We start from the raw sequence: 15,541 nt of genomic DNA, 5'->3' as shown, positions 1-15,541 counted from the left end.
GGTGGGTTTCTAGGTTTGAAATATACAGACACACTGTTCGGGAATGAACTGCACACAGACTTCAAGCATCGTGTGCACAGCAGGTAGTGTATAAAACACCAGGCGAAGAGGAGGGTAAAAACCTGGAACCCTGCTTCTTCCTGGTGACTTCTTGGTTGTGCTTAAAGAAGAAACACCGTCGTGAAGATGCAGTTTGATCAGTGATATTCTTACATTCACTGACCAGGCAATGTATTTGCAGGAATCTGCATTTTACTCCCGGGGGACTTAAACCACTTTTCACTATGAATAGAAACATGGATTGCATGAACCTTTGTACTTTTTCTGAACTGCTCTTCCTAAGATGGCGGAAGGGTTTTTTTTTTTCTCTGCTTTCTATCTTTTGAAGACATTGATTTGTTCTTCTCAAAAAGTGGAAAAAAATAACAAAAAACTTCATTATTTACTTTTATGCTTAGAAGTGTTTGTCTTTAGTGACATTTGACAAACAAAACACCATCTGACCTTCAAAATAAAATTCTTGCTCTCACAGATTCTGAGCTTTAGTGTTTGCTCTTAAGGCCTTCATCTGATTAGGTGAGGCCCACCCACATTATTAAGGGTTCTCTCTTTGGCTTAAAAGTCAATTGACGAGAAACATTCATGATATGTGCAAAATATTTTCCTGTGAAGATATTTTGGGTGGGTAGGAACCCATTGGGAGGGTTGGTGGGCAGAACTCACCGGGAGGGTTGGTGAAGGTAGCCGCAGAGCTGGGCCGAGACAGGCAACGCCATGCATCGGTTTCCTGGTTCTCCAGCGCCTGCCACCATCTCCAGTCAGCCAGCACAGTTCCCGTGGGGCCTGGGGGTGCTGGGTGGGTTCTACGCAGCACATGACGCCCCTGGGATTAACACAAGATGGAAACTTCTGAGACTTGTGACCCCGGACTTCAGTTTTTCCAGCCCTGTCTGTGGACGTCGCCACGGTAATGGGTGAGCTGGGGGTGGTGTGTTGGGGGGTGTAAATGTCTGTCACCCTGGTCTTGGCACCTGTCTGTGCCGGCCTCCTGACTCCTCCCCATCTCACACACAGGTAATTTTCACACACATACACACAAGTCGATCCTCCTTACTAGAGGATTCCATATCAGTGACTGACCTGCTTGCTCAAATGTGTATTCTACCCCACCCCCAAGTCAGCACCGGCAACACGGCCACAATCTCGGACACGTGCGGAGTCGGGGAAAAAGGAGTCACCCAGTGTGTGCTTTCATTTCCAGCGGAGAGAGAACAAAGCGGCGCTCTGCCTTCTCATTTCGAACCACCCCCCTCCAACAACAACTAAGTCTCCTTTATGCAGTCTAGAGTCCCATGTTGTCCTCGCTGTGGCGCCTTCTGTGGATTTCCCTGTCTCAAGGGGCCCCAAAACAGTGCCCACACGCTGTCTAGCTATCCTAGGGCAAGAAGGCTGTGATGGGCCCTGCAGAGAGGGGCGGGTTTGGACGCTCGCTGTAGCACTACTGACAGTGAATCCAATGTTAACAGATCGACTATATACATATAAAATAAGGTGTCTTCAATAATTCATTAATTAACAAGGAAGCAGAATTATGTATTGATTGGTTGATGGAAAGGTTATGACGAGAGGCTCAGAGGAAACTAACCCCGTATCTTCTTTAGGGGCCGTGGCCTAGGCTTCGCTAATTTGGTGTGTGCTGCCGCTTTGCCAATGTAAACTGAGTATCGAGAACCAGCTGTATCTGATGTCACAGAAACCTGATGTGTATCGTGTCCTGGGTGTAGTTGGGCATGGTGGTCCTGCTCTGGTGATAATGGGGGACATTGCCCAGCATCCTCTGTTCACCTGAATTCCCAACCTCAATTTTTGGAGCCCAAACGAAGGGACTTAAACATTTCTTCTTTCATCTCTAATTTGTGATTTGTCCCGATTTGTTGGGAAATGCAGGAACGTGGCAGGTCTCTAACACTTGTTTTGTTGCATTTGTTTTTATAATTTACAAGTGTCCCAAGGTTGGAGGTAAGCCCAAGGACATGCATGGTTTGGTCTGTGCAGTGTTTTTGAAACTTCCAAATCAGTTACATTTGGAAATCCAAAGATGCCGCATAAAATGCTGAGAGTCCGAGCATGTGCCTCTCCCTCCACCTCCTTGTTACCAATCTCCCAACCTTTCGCTTCTAAGCCTCTGAGCAACTGCACACACCAGTAGCTGCCACCTGTCCGTGAGGGCAGATCTGTCCTGGTCCTTCTCAGTCTGGACAGAGTGGACGAGCTAATGAACTCCTTGACCCTCTGGCTTTTGTGGAGCTCTTCCTCCAGTATGGTCTTTCTGGATCTTTCTTGATGGGGTTGATATGCTGCAGCAGACCACCTCCAGCTGGCTCCTCCATGTGGTTCAAGACCACCCCTAAAGCACACATGAGGGCTTTTCTTCCCCAGTCAAGGAGACATGAGGAAACCCCCACAAGGAAAAAGAGGCAACACAGGGTGCACAGGTGTCTCACTCTGAACCACGTATTTATGCTACCCACTGGGGACCAGGGATATAGACATAAGCCCCACCTGATGATGAATGGGGACACACTCACCCCAAGTTGGTGGGTCAGGTTGCACCTCATCCATAATGGAAAGTTTGGGTTCTAGGTATTAGAATAGTAAATCTTGACCATATCTCAACTGGATACAGCCTTTTTTATTTCCCTACTTACCTCATTGTTCTCTACTTCTAGGCATATCCGTGTCTCGGCTCCAAGGATGAATCTTGGCTGAGCACAGAAAGGATGGAAGGAGCGCCACCAGCTCAATGTCTGAGACGAGCAACAAGTCACCCTGGACATCCATTTGAGTCAGGACCCATGTGCCATCCACGGTCATGGGCATCTGGTATCAGAGTCGGAGGTGTTGAAATAGTAGCGCGTGTGTGGCTGGGGGTTTCCATCTGCCTCCTTCGCCGACCTTACGTCCCTTACCAGCCCTCCTACCCCCACCACCTCTTGCCAGAGGCCCTTTAGACAGAACTCCTGAATTCCTGCTTAGCTGTTCAATCTGACGCCATGCCCTGCAATGTATTTTTTTCATTCTTTCACTTTGTCATAGGTTTAGATGATCATAGAAAAGTTGCAAAACAGTAGAGAGTTCCCATACGCCCTTCATGCAATCATGAAACCATGAAATCAACACTGACTACAGATCTTGTATAATTGTACCAGCTTTTCCTCGAACGTCCTTTTACGGTCCAGGATCCCACCTCATGGTTAATTTGTTGTGACCTTCGTCTCCTCAGCCTATGACGGATCCTCAGTCGTGTCTTTCGTGACCTCCAGCCCAGGCCCCCCTCTGGCGAACACGCTCCAGCCTCTATTTTCACTACAGCTCAACACCCTGCTTCCTTCCCTCACCTGCCATGTGGACTCCCGACCAGTGTTCCAGACAGGATTATTTAGGCAAGTAATGCTAAGCCTCAGTCCCTCAACATAACAGCAGCTCACTCTCACTTACCTGAATCCGTGTGGGTGTCCCTGGTTGGTTGGGTGGCTCTCCTGAGAAGCCTTCCTCCATGTGGTGGGAACATCTTAGGACACAGAAAAGAAGAAAGACAAGTGTGTATGGAAGCTTTCATCGTTTCTTTAAACAGCACAAGCCAACACAGGCTCGCACCATTTCTGCCCATATTACATGGGTCAGAGCAAATCTGGTTGTCCCCAGAGGCAAGAGAAAGGGAACTGTCATTTACTGTAACCCAGGAGGGAAATGAAGCAAGGGAATCAAGTTAGAACGTCATCTCTGCTGCTGGCCACCCTTCCACCAAACTGCTTTCATTTTCTCCCCACAGGATAGAGCTTGCGCACTCTTCCCAAGAAAGAATGCACACAGCCGTTCAGCTACAGTAACCAACTCAGGGCCCAGGATGTCTGAGTGGATCTGGCCTCTCCGTGGAGAGCAGGAACAGCCCTTTTGGTCTGGTCCCCTGTGACCTGAGAAATACTTGACTTTCCACTGGTTTCCCTGATTTCCAATCCATAGTGGTGGATCGGGGTCTGGGAACACACGGAACCCTCCCTCTTGGAGAAAGGGAGCAGGGAAGGCTCACACCCATCACAGATGCACTTGAGTCCTGCAGGACCGCTGTAATGACCTTCTCTGCTCTGGAGGCTGACATCCCGTGGAGACCACCCAGACCTCACCCTCTGGGGGCTCCTCCTTGGTCCTTATTATGCATGGCCACAGGGGAGTGGCCTTTGGAGAGTGTGTTCTCCTGGTGGCAATACAGCTTTGGGAGCTCAGTTCCTGTTTAGCAAAGACTGGAGAATCAGTTTGTTTTTATGTCCCAAACAACTGAAGGATTTTGGGGGTCCAGACTCATGGTATTCTTGGCAGTACAATGGTTTCAAAAACTAAGTGGCTTCTGATCTAATTGTAACAGTAACCATACCCCTTTTCTGGATGTCATTCTGGAAGCTACTTCGTTTCACCGCTTCCTCCCTGCTCTGAATCTGTCTCAGCTCTCTGAGGCCACCGGGATGAGTGGGAAGTCCATGCACTTATTCACACCTTGGCCCTCAGTCACTTTAGGAACCTTAACTTAGAAGATGCACCAGTACTTAATGAGGTCAAAATATTTTTTATTCCATTACTTACTGGTTGGGGGCTAGACGCAAGTTACCTTTTGCAACCCTACAAGGTCCTGAATTTCTGGATCCTATTACCTTTCATTTTCTACTTACAAAATAGCCAATTACTCCCTGAGCTCATCTCTTTCTTGCATTGCCTTTCCAAACAGGCCACTTCCAATTAAAACACATTTCTAATATTCAATTTTCCAGCAAGTCCTCCTATTATCCTACAGTGATGAGGTCTGCCTTCTAAGTCTCTGCAGGCAGCCCTCTTGCCATGTTTTGTCAGTACCTAAGCAGATGTTCAGCCATCCAATAAGCCATGTGTCTTCCTTGCCTCCTGCCCAACTGCTAAGAAAATGGATACATAGTTTTGTTACAGTTGCAACCTCCTTAAGATACCACTTTCCACACTACTCAATAAATCATGCTATCATGTTGCAATCATGTTGCAAAAAACCCACAATTCCAGTGGCTCCACAAAATAAATTCATTTGCCACCTTCCCCATATCCACTGGGGATTTCCCAGGTAGGGCACCCTCCTTCAGACAATGACTCAGTGATCCAGTGCCTTCCATCTTGGGATGCTGCTGTTTCCAACATGGAGCTCCAACTTGCCATAGGAGAAGAGAGGAAAGATCAGGTGTCCACGACTTTACGGGCCAACCTGGATGTTTTGTACATCACACCTGCCCACATTCCGTCAGTCAGAATTAGTTTTATGGCCCCACTCAGGTACAAAGGGATGTTTAATGTCATCTTCCTGGGCGTCCAGGAAGATAATTAAATGGTTGACAATAATTAGATTTCTGGCACAAAGACCAGTCTGAAATGTCATCTGGTATCTCTGCAGAATCAGGCATCTCTCTTCCACTGACACTGTGTCTTGTACATAATTTGCACCTGCCACTTCGATTAAAAATTATTCTATTGTCTGTAGAACTGGCAGGTAAGGAGTGCCTTGAGGTGAAGAACTGTCCCGTAGTGCTCGCTTTGGCAACACATGAACCAAAACAGGAATGATACAGAGAAGAGGAGCAAGGATGACATAGAAATTCATGGAGCGCTCCACGTTAAAAAAGAAAAAGAAGAAAGAACTGTCCTGTATACATCTCTGTAGAGCCCGAGCTTGGCACTCGCAGGTGCTGTTTGTCAAGAAAACGAGGAGCCCAGAGGGAGGCCAGACTAGGAGGAAACGTTGACTGTTCCTCCTTGCAGAGCAGAATGGGTTTTTTCTAGTAGAAAGGAAACAACTGGAGGCTATCATAAGACACGTTTTCTAATAAAAGTGAAAGTGACATCATGCTCCTTTTTATTTTTTCAAGTGGGCAACTTGTTTCCCCTTCTCTTTCTTGGTGTTCACTTGGTAATTTTGCATGACCCACTGGACTAGTCCAGCGCCAGGAAGCTCCCAGGAGGCTGCTATTTATGTTTCTTTGAATAGTGTCTCTTGTCCTGAACTAAATTGTTACTTACTACAGAAAAAAAAAAAAAGTCCATAAGAGACAGGCATTGGATGTTCTTAGGATTTAAGTTGCCACTCAGTACTGGAGATGTGTGGGGAGGCTGTCCCCTGAAGACTTTAGGACTGTGACCCAAGACTTCACTATTCCAGGAGCTCAAGACAGAAAACCTTCCCAGTCAGGCAGAACTGAATCCAATTAACTGACTGAAATACACACAAATGCGGAACAACAGCTCATTTGTTTGGTATTAATCTGAGAAACAAAGGGTGCCTGAGGAGGCTGCACAAAGGAATTCTGCCCATTATCTGAAATGTCTCTGGCTCCTAAGCTGGGGTGTGTGATTGTGAGCCTGAAGGAGGAGGCTTCTCAGGGCCCTGGTCTGTCGTCCAGGGAGTCCGTCACCAGGAGGGATGGGCCAGGAGCTGATGGGTGGTGGCTGTGTCGGGGTGCTACATTTAGGGGATACCCTCAGGGGTGTGAATAGTATAGGTTTGTATTTCTCTAAACAGTTTTCTAGCAGGTGGATGTGTCTTGTTCTGAAACAGTCAGCACCTAGTGACAATTTTCTGACAGGTAGATGAGAAGAAGGGCACCTTTTTATAACTTGCCCCAAAGTGCCACATGAGCTAGCTGTGGCCACATGGGGCAGGCTCGTCCCACTGACCTTAACTCTCCCTCCACAGTGTCTGGTTTGCAGAAGGGACTAGCTGTGCAAACACGTGGCACGCTTGTCCTGAAATCGACTGCTGGGAAGTTGGACCCTGTTTGGGGTTTACACACCTGCTTTTGAGAAGTCCATCCAGCACGAGGGCTCTCTGAAGAGCTCAGAGTCACCTGTCCACTCTCCTGGGCACCTTTTAACAGGAGCACAGCCCCGTGAAAATCAGAGCATCAGAAATTGAGTGGACAGTAGAGTTCCCATCTACCTTTCTCTCCCCAGACATGGTTTCCCTATTATTAACATCTTCCATTAGCATGGTGCATTTGTAATAACTGGAGATATTAATAATACAGTAATAATTCAAATAGAGCAAAATCTAAACAGCATTTAAACTGAATAACTAAAATAGATGAACATTTAAATGACAAATACAAACGATTATAATGAAGTAATAATATTATAATAATACATCATGATGAACTGAAGTCCATGGTTGACATTAGTGGTCACTCTTGGCGTTGTATCCTGTATGGGTTTTGACAAATGCGTAGTAACGTGTGCCCGTCGTTACAGTATGGTACAGAGTAGTTTCGCTGTCCTAGAGATCCTCTGAGCTCCACCTGTCCTCCCCTCCCCCACCCCGACAACCTCTGATCTTTTCACTGTCTTCAAAGTTCGGCCTCTTCCAGAATGTCACGTAGCTGGAATCATACAGCACGTGGCCTTTGTGGATCCGCTCCTTCCACTGAGTGCTCTGCCTTCAAGTTTCTTCCTGGCCTGTTTGTGACTTCATAGCTCATTTCTTTTTAGCTCAGAATAATATCGCACTGTCGGGATGGGCCACCGTTTCTTCACTCACTCGGCTGGTGGAAGACACCTTGGTTGTGTCTAAGTTTTGGCGATTGTAAATAAAGCTGCTACACACATTCATGTGCGTGTTTTTGTGTGGACATAAATAAGTGTTCAACCCGTTTCAACCAGGTGAGCACACGTGTTAGATCATTTGGTTAAAAGTGAGTGTAACTCTGTAAGAAACTGCCATGCTGCCTCCCAAAGTGACTGCACTGCCCTCCAGCCAGCGACGCAGGAGAGTTCCTTCTGCCCCATGCCCTCACCAGTGCCTGGGGTTCTCAGTGTTCTGGGTTTGACTACTCTGATGGGGTGTGGCAGCATCTCATGGTGGTTTTAATTGGCGAGTCCCTGATGACACAGGATACTGAGCATTTTCTCAGACGCCTGTCGCACAGGTGTTTCTTCCCTTATGGCCCTAATACAGACATTTCTTACTCCGAGCAAAAAGAACTGGCTTACGGTGACAAGGGAAACATGTTTCTAGACTGGTTGGGCTGAACATTCCTTCACCACATCTTTCAAAAGTGATGGATAAGGATACTCATATCAAGTAACATTCCTTTTTTTTTTAGGTGCTTTCAAATTTGGCCATCAGCACTAAAATAGGGAATAAATGGGGCCCTCCTTAGGGAATCCTGGTTGGGGATGGAGATTTCTCAGCCCCAAAGATCCTTGGAGAACAGATTTTGCTGCTTTGCAATGGAGGGTAAGTAACCAATCCAGACTGTTGAATACTTTGCAAAGAGTAAGATACCAATAGATTTGAGATGTTTCTACATTCCTGCCTCCCACATACATATTTTAGGCCAGGGCCGCTGGATGTTAAGAGAGAAAGAAAAGCATTATCTCTTTGACTCTTGCTTTTAATTCTATCAAACCGAAGAAGTTTAGTGTCTGAGCTTGCCCTTGCACATTCTCCCTAGGCCGCTATTTCCTAGGACAGCAATACTGAGGACCACTCCGTCCGCTCCAGTGAGGGAGGCACGGAGGGGCAGGCCTGTCCTCACCATCATGAGAACACAGCAGTAACATGCAGACATCAACAGGGATAGCAGACCTCTCCAGATGAGAACGTGACGGCTGGGATATTGGTGTCCACCTTGACCATGACGCTTGGGCTTGTGCCAACATTTCTAGGGGGACGTTAGTGGTGGACACTGTCTGCTCTCAGGTGCATCCCTTGAGATGGGACTGCCTGACAGCAGAGTGGCTGTTGGTCCAAGATGCTTAATGGGATCCTTCAACAGTCAGTGTGCAGACAGCCCTGGTCCTAGAGACTTCGATTATTTTCTGCCTTAAGCACCGGGAATTAATGAAGCCTTAGCTTTCTGAAATGCCTCTTTAATTCATGATGCCCAGGAGTCCAGGCTGACTATTTCTGGCTCCTCTGCACTTGGGCAGCTTGGCCATGAGCTTCCTGGTCCTCAGCCCCGTCCTGGTGAAGCTCTGATGAGCCTCGCTCTGAGAAGCAAGATGGGGAAGTGGCAGGTCTTTTCATGTCATCTGGGGTTTGTGTCTGGCCTGCGGACGGTGCCTCCTAATCAGCTCTAAGCATCACACAAAGCTTTCCTACATATTCTCTTCAGAACACAGAGTTTTAACAGTCTCAGTCATCCTTTCTCAGCCAGCTCCACTGTAGGTGAAGACCCATTCTTCCAGTGTGACCCATAAAGCAACCCCGTTTCCGGCCTCTTCCTAAACGAAATATCAAGTTAGAGAGGTACCCCGGCAAAGGGCCGTCCGACGGCAGGGCTCCTCTCCTACTGGGAGGCCTGCATCAGCCTTCAAAGGATGTAAAGTCCGCCTCCCCTTTCCCACTTGGGGCAGAAATGATGCTCATCACAGGACCAGCTGCGTGTGGATGCGCTGTCTCCCCAAGATGCTCCCTTAAACATCGAGGCTCCAAGCCAGGTGGGCAGGCTTGTCTCCTCCCTGGTGGAAGAAGGAGGCCCACCACCCTTCCAGAATGCAGGAGAATGGTGCCCAAGCCTTTATGCTCTGCCTCCCAGACAGGTACCTGTCCATCTGGCCGTAGACATCTAGACACAGCCCTGCGGAGGCACTGCTATCCTGCCCCATTAGACATCTGTTCACTTTACAGAACAGCTGACTGCTCTAGCAGAAGCAGGCATTGAAGAAATAACAACATAATATTTGGTTTACATTCGGCTGCATCGAGGCGTCTATAAATGAAAGGACACTCTGAAGTAGCGTTCTTGACGTCCATCGGTCGGCCGTGACAGAAACAGGACGTTCCAGCCCCGCTTTCTTCAAGGAAAAGGGGAAGATGTTCAAAAGAAATAAATAAAGCCAGCGCCGGGAAAGTGGTCTACTTCCAGCAGATCCTCGGCTGGAGCCCAGCTGACTGTGTTCATGAGGTCCTGGCCCTCAGGTGAGGCCCTGGGAGGACCAGGACACGGTTTGGCTGACTTAGCATGCCACTCATTTTCTTCTGACACTTCTGGTACTGAAATGACCCCAAACAAAGGGGCACCTGGGGAGCTCCGTCAGTTACACGGCTGCCTTTCACTCAGGTCCTGATCCTGGCCTCCTGGGATCCAGTCCCACACTGGGCTCCCTTCTCGGTGGGGACCCTGCTTTTCCCTCTCTCTCTGCCTCTCCCCTGCTTGTGCTCTCTCTCTCTCACTCTCTCTGTCAAGTAAATAAATAAAAAAATCTTAAAAAAAAAAGAAAAGAAAAGAAAAGAAAGAAATGACCCAAAACAGCTGGAGGAGGAAGCCCCTCTGACCGTGTTTAGTGCCCTCTGCCCTCAGTCCATAGTGTGAAAGGTACTCCTGACCTTGGGAAGCATCCTTTGAGGAAGGTACAAGAAGTTTCTGCCTCGGTGCGCTTCCACTCTGAGCTGGATGGCCAGCGGGGAGAGTCTGCCCGCCGCCGGTAGCCCGCGAGTGTCCCCAGATTGCATGTGACGGAGGCCATACCCGGTGGCCTTGCTGAGGGAGAAGCTGGGACGCTGATGGTTTGGGGAGAAAGCGAGTAGAAGGTGGGAGGGAAGTCGCTGCCGGGAAGAGCTCCAGACGCCAGGAAGTCAAGGGGGGAGAAGCTTCAGCTCTGAGTCCTGGGGGTGCTGGAGGGGATTCTGAGCCCATGAAGGAGAGGCTGTAGGGCCAGATGGAAACAACCTGCTGCTGGTGATGGTTAAGATGGTGACAGCCTCTGGAATGCCCCCTGAATTCAACCCCTTCCTGCCAGGCCAGCCCCTCCCTCTGCCCTGCAGCCTAGGTGACACCCAAATCCCAAGGCTGAGGCCACAGACAGGCCGGGGGCTGGGGACAAGCATGGGAACCACCTCTTCCAATGCTGGGGACCTGGGGACGCTGAAGTGGGGAAGGAGGTGCTCTCAGACCCTGGCTTCAAGTAGGGAGAGGGGCAGACGAGCCAGAAGGGCACTGTGGGAAGGGCTTTTGCCTCTGGCCCCAGCCTGGAGGCAGCGGCAAGGGGGTAACTGCAGTCAAGGAGGAGCTCGCAAGGGCCTTGGGACCTGAAGAGGCGGCTCCGAAGGGAGCAGTGAGCAGGGTGTCTGTACGTACCTGCTTCTCCAGGGACCCCCAGTTACAAGGGAGGACCGCGGACAGGCAGAGAGGGCCAGGGACTATCACCCCGACCAGTGACGGCCAGGATGGGTTTCCCGAGGAGAGGCTGTGGCTCCAGCAGCGGATCTGTCTCCCTGCAGAGAGGCCTCCTGCCCGGCAGGCACAGGCAGACAAGGCCGGGGTCCCAAGCTGAACCCTAGTTAAGAGCTGCCCACAGTGGGGTGGGGGACCCGTGTTCACACATGGGGAAAAGCAGGCGGCGGGCCCTCCCCAGGAGCGCAGGAGGCCGGAGGGACCGGCGACCACAGACTGACACTTGCTACAGCTTTTAAAGTTACGATTTGTTTGGCAATCTTGGACTTCATGGTAGCCCAAGGACTCCCCAAATCTCATCGTTGGTGAAACTAGTCAGGGTTGAGTCAGTGCTTTGAGAATGAGGTCAAGTAACAGCCCAGAGGCAGATATAGGGGTTCGCACTGTCCTAGGGAGGGGCTGTAACTTCTAGAAGTTACTTCTGCCTTGCGACGGCCACCCCTCCTTCCCTGTAGGTACCACTAACTTGCTTCCAAGGAGACAAGCTTCCAAGACTGAAAATACACTGGCCAGTGGTGTTTGGCGGCAGACTTGAAGGCCTCCAGCCAGGGGCAATGCCAGGCACAGTACTCCAGACCCTCCTCCTGAAAGCCACCATCCCCCTGCACAACTCTTCCTTAGGGATCCAGATCCCTGGGCTTCAGTGCCATTTCTGGCTTCCACTGAAGCCCAGGGTTCTCGTACCGTGGCTTTCTGGCTCTGGTAAGAAGCAAAGTGAAAGTCGTTTTCTGTATTTAACAAGCATTTTGAGCCCTATTACTCGGGGCTCCCTACTAGTTCTTCACGTTGGACTGCAGTGGACAGTACATGTGTGTGTGGTGTGAACCACGAAGGTCATGTGGTGCTCACCAGAGATCCTGCCACCAACCCTCATAAATGGAACACTCTGGGGTGTCTACCATTCAGGACGGCCTAGCAATAGCTTGGGGAAGTGGCAATGTTTTAGGTAAATAACTAGCATAGAACCAGTCAAAATCGGAACAATCTTAACACACTAACAACCAACCTGCTGCTTTTGTTGAATTTGTGTCTGATGGTCTCACACAGTGCTGTCACCGTAGCGCGTCCTGCAGGTGTGGGGCTGGTGCATTACAGCAATGTTGCGAGGAACCCTAAGGCAGATAGTAGAAAAGAAAAGAGGAATCACTCATGTCTCTTTCACTGTGATCGGGCAAAGGTGCATCTTTATAGGATGAGGCCACTTTTGAACTAGTTGTTTTGTTTCTTTTTTAAAGTGAAAAAATCAGGTTAAAATTTTGTGAATAAAAATGACATTTTTAGTTAATAATATTCACTTTTTTTCTGGTCCAACCAGTTTGCACTGTACCTGGAGAAACTCCACTTTGAGCAAACCTGTACTTTTTAAATATTTGATGTAAATGTGAAAATATTTAATGAAGTATTGTAACTCAGCATTGTATATATAACTAGCTACTGTATGTATGTGTGTATATATATACACACATACATGGTATAGTTGTATAACTTAGAGTATATATAGAACATATGTGCTATATACACAGTATAGTAGTATAACTTTATGACTCTGGAGTGTTACTGGGAAAATGTTCCTATTTTGGTGACTACCATACTTAGAGTGAATTTTTATAGGCTTCAGCTTTTCACATCAAAGAGCTATATGCAAAGCCAGCTGATGTAGGAGCCTGTGAACTCGGGTTATGAATCATCCAGTGTCTTCAGGGCTTGACATCTCCAGAAAGAGCCAAGTGGGGTAATAGTGTAGGAACGGTTCTCAGGTGTGCATTCCATTCTTTGCAGAGCCAAACCTTTGAAAATGAAATTATTATTTTATGAATGAGATTATTATGTGTTCACAAATGAAATTTGTAAATGAAAATATTCATAGGTATTTTCAAATGTATTTCAAATATGTTTCAAAAATATTTTCAAATGTGTCTCAGAAATATTACTCATAAATATGATATTCATGAAAAATATGATGAATGACAATATTTATTCATAACTGAAATTATTATTTATTCAAATTGAAATTTTATTTGCTTTTTAAATACAGAACTCTTAAGCCTGAGTTATATTTTGCCTGCCAGCTTGAACTGGAATTTCTTACGGTATTACAGTCTACACTTAGTGTGTGATAAAGTGTCTCCAGATCCCCCAATAACACACTTGTAATTCAGTCCATGGGATAAATACTTCTGAGCTTTGACAATAAAGCAAAGCTTTCAGTAATTTTAGTCCAAGGATGGTCAATATCAGAAACGTAATTACTAAAATTTGCAATGGTGCACACATTAAACTCATACTGAATGTTCTTCAAGGAACATGTAAAAAAAAATTTTTTAAAATTCAATGTTTATGGCTAAAACTTCCTAAGTTTCAAGAGAAACTCAGCTAAACTTTGAAACTCACAGTTAAAAAATTAAGAAAATGCTGTGTTCTTGGGTGCAAGTAGATGACCCTTTGGAGACCAGTAGTGTTTGTGGTTCATGATCAAGTCATGGTGAACTGTACGACCGTGAATTACTGGGGCTTTGATCAGCACTAAATATCCGATAATCAAAAAAAAAAAAAAAAAAAAAAGGGTGAGAGAGAGAGAGAAGAAGAGAATGAAAGGAAGGAAAGAGAAAAGGAGAAGAAAGAGGGAAGTTGGAATTTGGAGATTGCCCCAAATGGCCTCACTGCTTCACCCCCGTCCCAGCCCCTCCCCCCACCCTTGGCTCCCTCCACCCCCTCCTCCTCACCCCTGCAAAGCAGGGTGAGAGCTCCCGGCCATGGACACGGACACCTCGCCAGCACTTGGGTCGGGCCTTTTGATGCTGCCGTTCTGTCTCTGGTGTAGGTCACGGTTTTAATTTGCACCTCCCTGTGACTGAAGAGGTTAAGCATCTTCCCCCCTGCTTCTCTGTCTCCCAGGTAGCTTCTTTAGTCCGTGTCTCTTTGCATCTTACGCTTATGGAAAAGCCCAGCCTCAGCTCCCGCTCCCAAATGCCGCTCGGACTCTTGGCATCCTGTACTTCGTCCCTTCTTCCGATCCTCATTTCCTCTTCTCCCAACTCCCTGCCCGCCCCGCAGCCCCTCCCCGGCCCGCACGCGGCTCTCCACATTGCGGCCCCAGAGCGATGGGGTCCTCCTGTCGTCCTGCAGCAGCCACGTGGGCACCTTCTTGCTCTGCTCCTCCCCTGTCCCTCTCATCCCGCCCCCAACGCCCCACTCCCTCTTCTCACTTTATTTTCACCCACACCGGCCTAACTGGTGAGCCTCCTCGCTCCTCCAAACCTCTGGTCCTACAGGTATCACTTGTGCCCAGGCTGTTTCTCCCTGAATCATACAAAAACTGCCCTCTCTGAGCAGACTCGCGGGGCCCTCTGTCCTTTTAAATTCCCATAATGCAAATATCAGGTTGTATTTTCATGGTATATCGGTCCCCATGCCGGCCCACAGATCTCCTGAGGACGAAACCGTATTTTGCCTTTGATCACCTCGTGTCATGCAGAGCCTGCAGGGTGGGCCGCAGGCAGCTTCAGGGACCACAGACTGAGTGACCTGTCCCTGCCATTCTCCCTCGGGCCCCAGGCCTCAGGGGATGTATATTTAACCTGTGAAACACCTCCCCGCTCCCCTGCCCCTGCCAGTCTGCAGAGGGGCTCAAGAACTCCTTGTGCGGCCTTGAACCCCGAATTCTACCAACTAAGACAACAAAGCCATGTTGAAGACTCTGTCCTAGCGATACAGGGGCAGCCGCAGGCCTGCGTGGGGCTCTCCAGGGTCCCGCCTGCCTTGTTACCCCAAGTCTCCCTCCTGATTTACACACCCTGGCTTCACTCTCCTCACAATCTGGGCTCCATGGCCCTTCTCTGTGTTCTCTTTTTTAAAATTAAGAAATAAACAATACATAAAGCTACAAAGTACAACATCACCCCCAGTATAACTAGTGGTTGTATTACATCATCCCCAGTATAACTAGTCACATCACATAACCCTCCAGTATAATTAGTCCAATCAGAAAAAGTAGATTTGATACATTTGCTTCAGATTTCTCAAACCAGCAGGAAGAATTGCCCATCGCATAGCACTGCTGGCACCTAGACTCCTGCCTCAGACCCTCATCCTCGAAGATAATCACAGTCACGGGCTTAACGTGTGTCCAGCCCACATCTTCCTACGTCTCTTCCACCTGTGCTCCCCGCAGACAGTACGTTTGCTTCGCTTCCTCTCAAACCGCTAGCACTGGACGATTCTCCGGCGCTTCCTCTCAAACCGCTAGCACTGGACGATTCTCCGGCGCTTCCTCTCAAACCGCTAGCACTGGACGATTCTCC

The 15,541-nt window shown here is 48.3% G+C and overlaps 1 protein-coding gene across 4 annotated transcripts in view; it reads right to left on the bottom strand.

Moving 5' to 3' along the window:
• SRD5A1 (steroid 5 alpha-reductase 1) overlaps positions 1 to 15,541 on the bottom strand; it is a 56,666-nt gene that overhangs the window by 14,889 nt on the left and 26,236 nt on the right. For all 4 annotated transcript variants that reach the window (XR_009407363.1, XR_009407364.1, XR_009407365.1 and 1 more), the window contains exons 6-9: positions 12,247 to 12,352; positions 3,499 to 3,571; positions 2,709 to 2,880; positions 724 to 883 (exon numbers count right to left, since the gene is read on the bottom strand). The gene's annotated coding sequence lies outside the window, so the exon portion shown is untranslated. The remainder of the gene's footprint in view (positions 1 to 723; positions 884 to 2,708; positions 2,881 to 3,498; positions 3,572 to 12,246; positions 12,353 to 15,541) is intronic.

Source organism: Mustela nigripes, chromosome 12, assembly GCF_022355385.1.
Source record: "Mustela nigripes isolate SB6536 chromosome 12, MUSNIG.SB6536, whole genome shotgun sequence".
In the NCBI taxonomy this organism is placed as follows: Eukaryota; Metazoa; Chordata; class Mammalia; order Carnivora; family Mustelidae; genus Mustela; species Mustela nigripes.
This window is presented reverse-complemented; position numbering and strand designations above follow the sequence as displayed.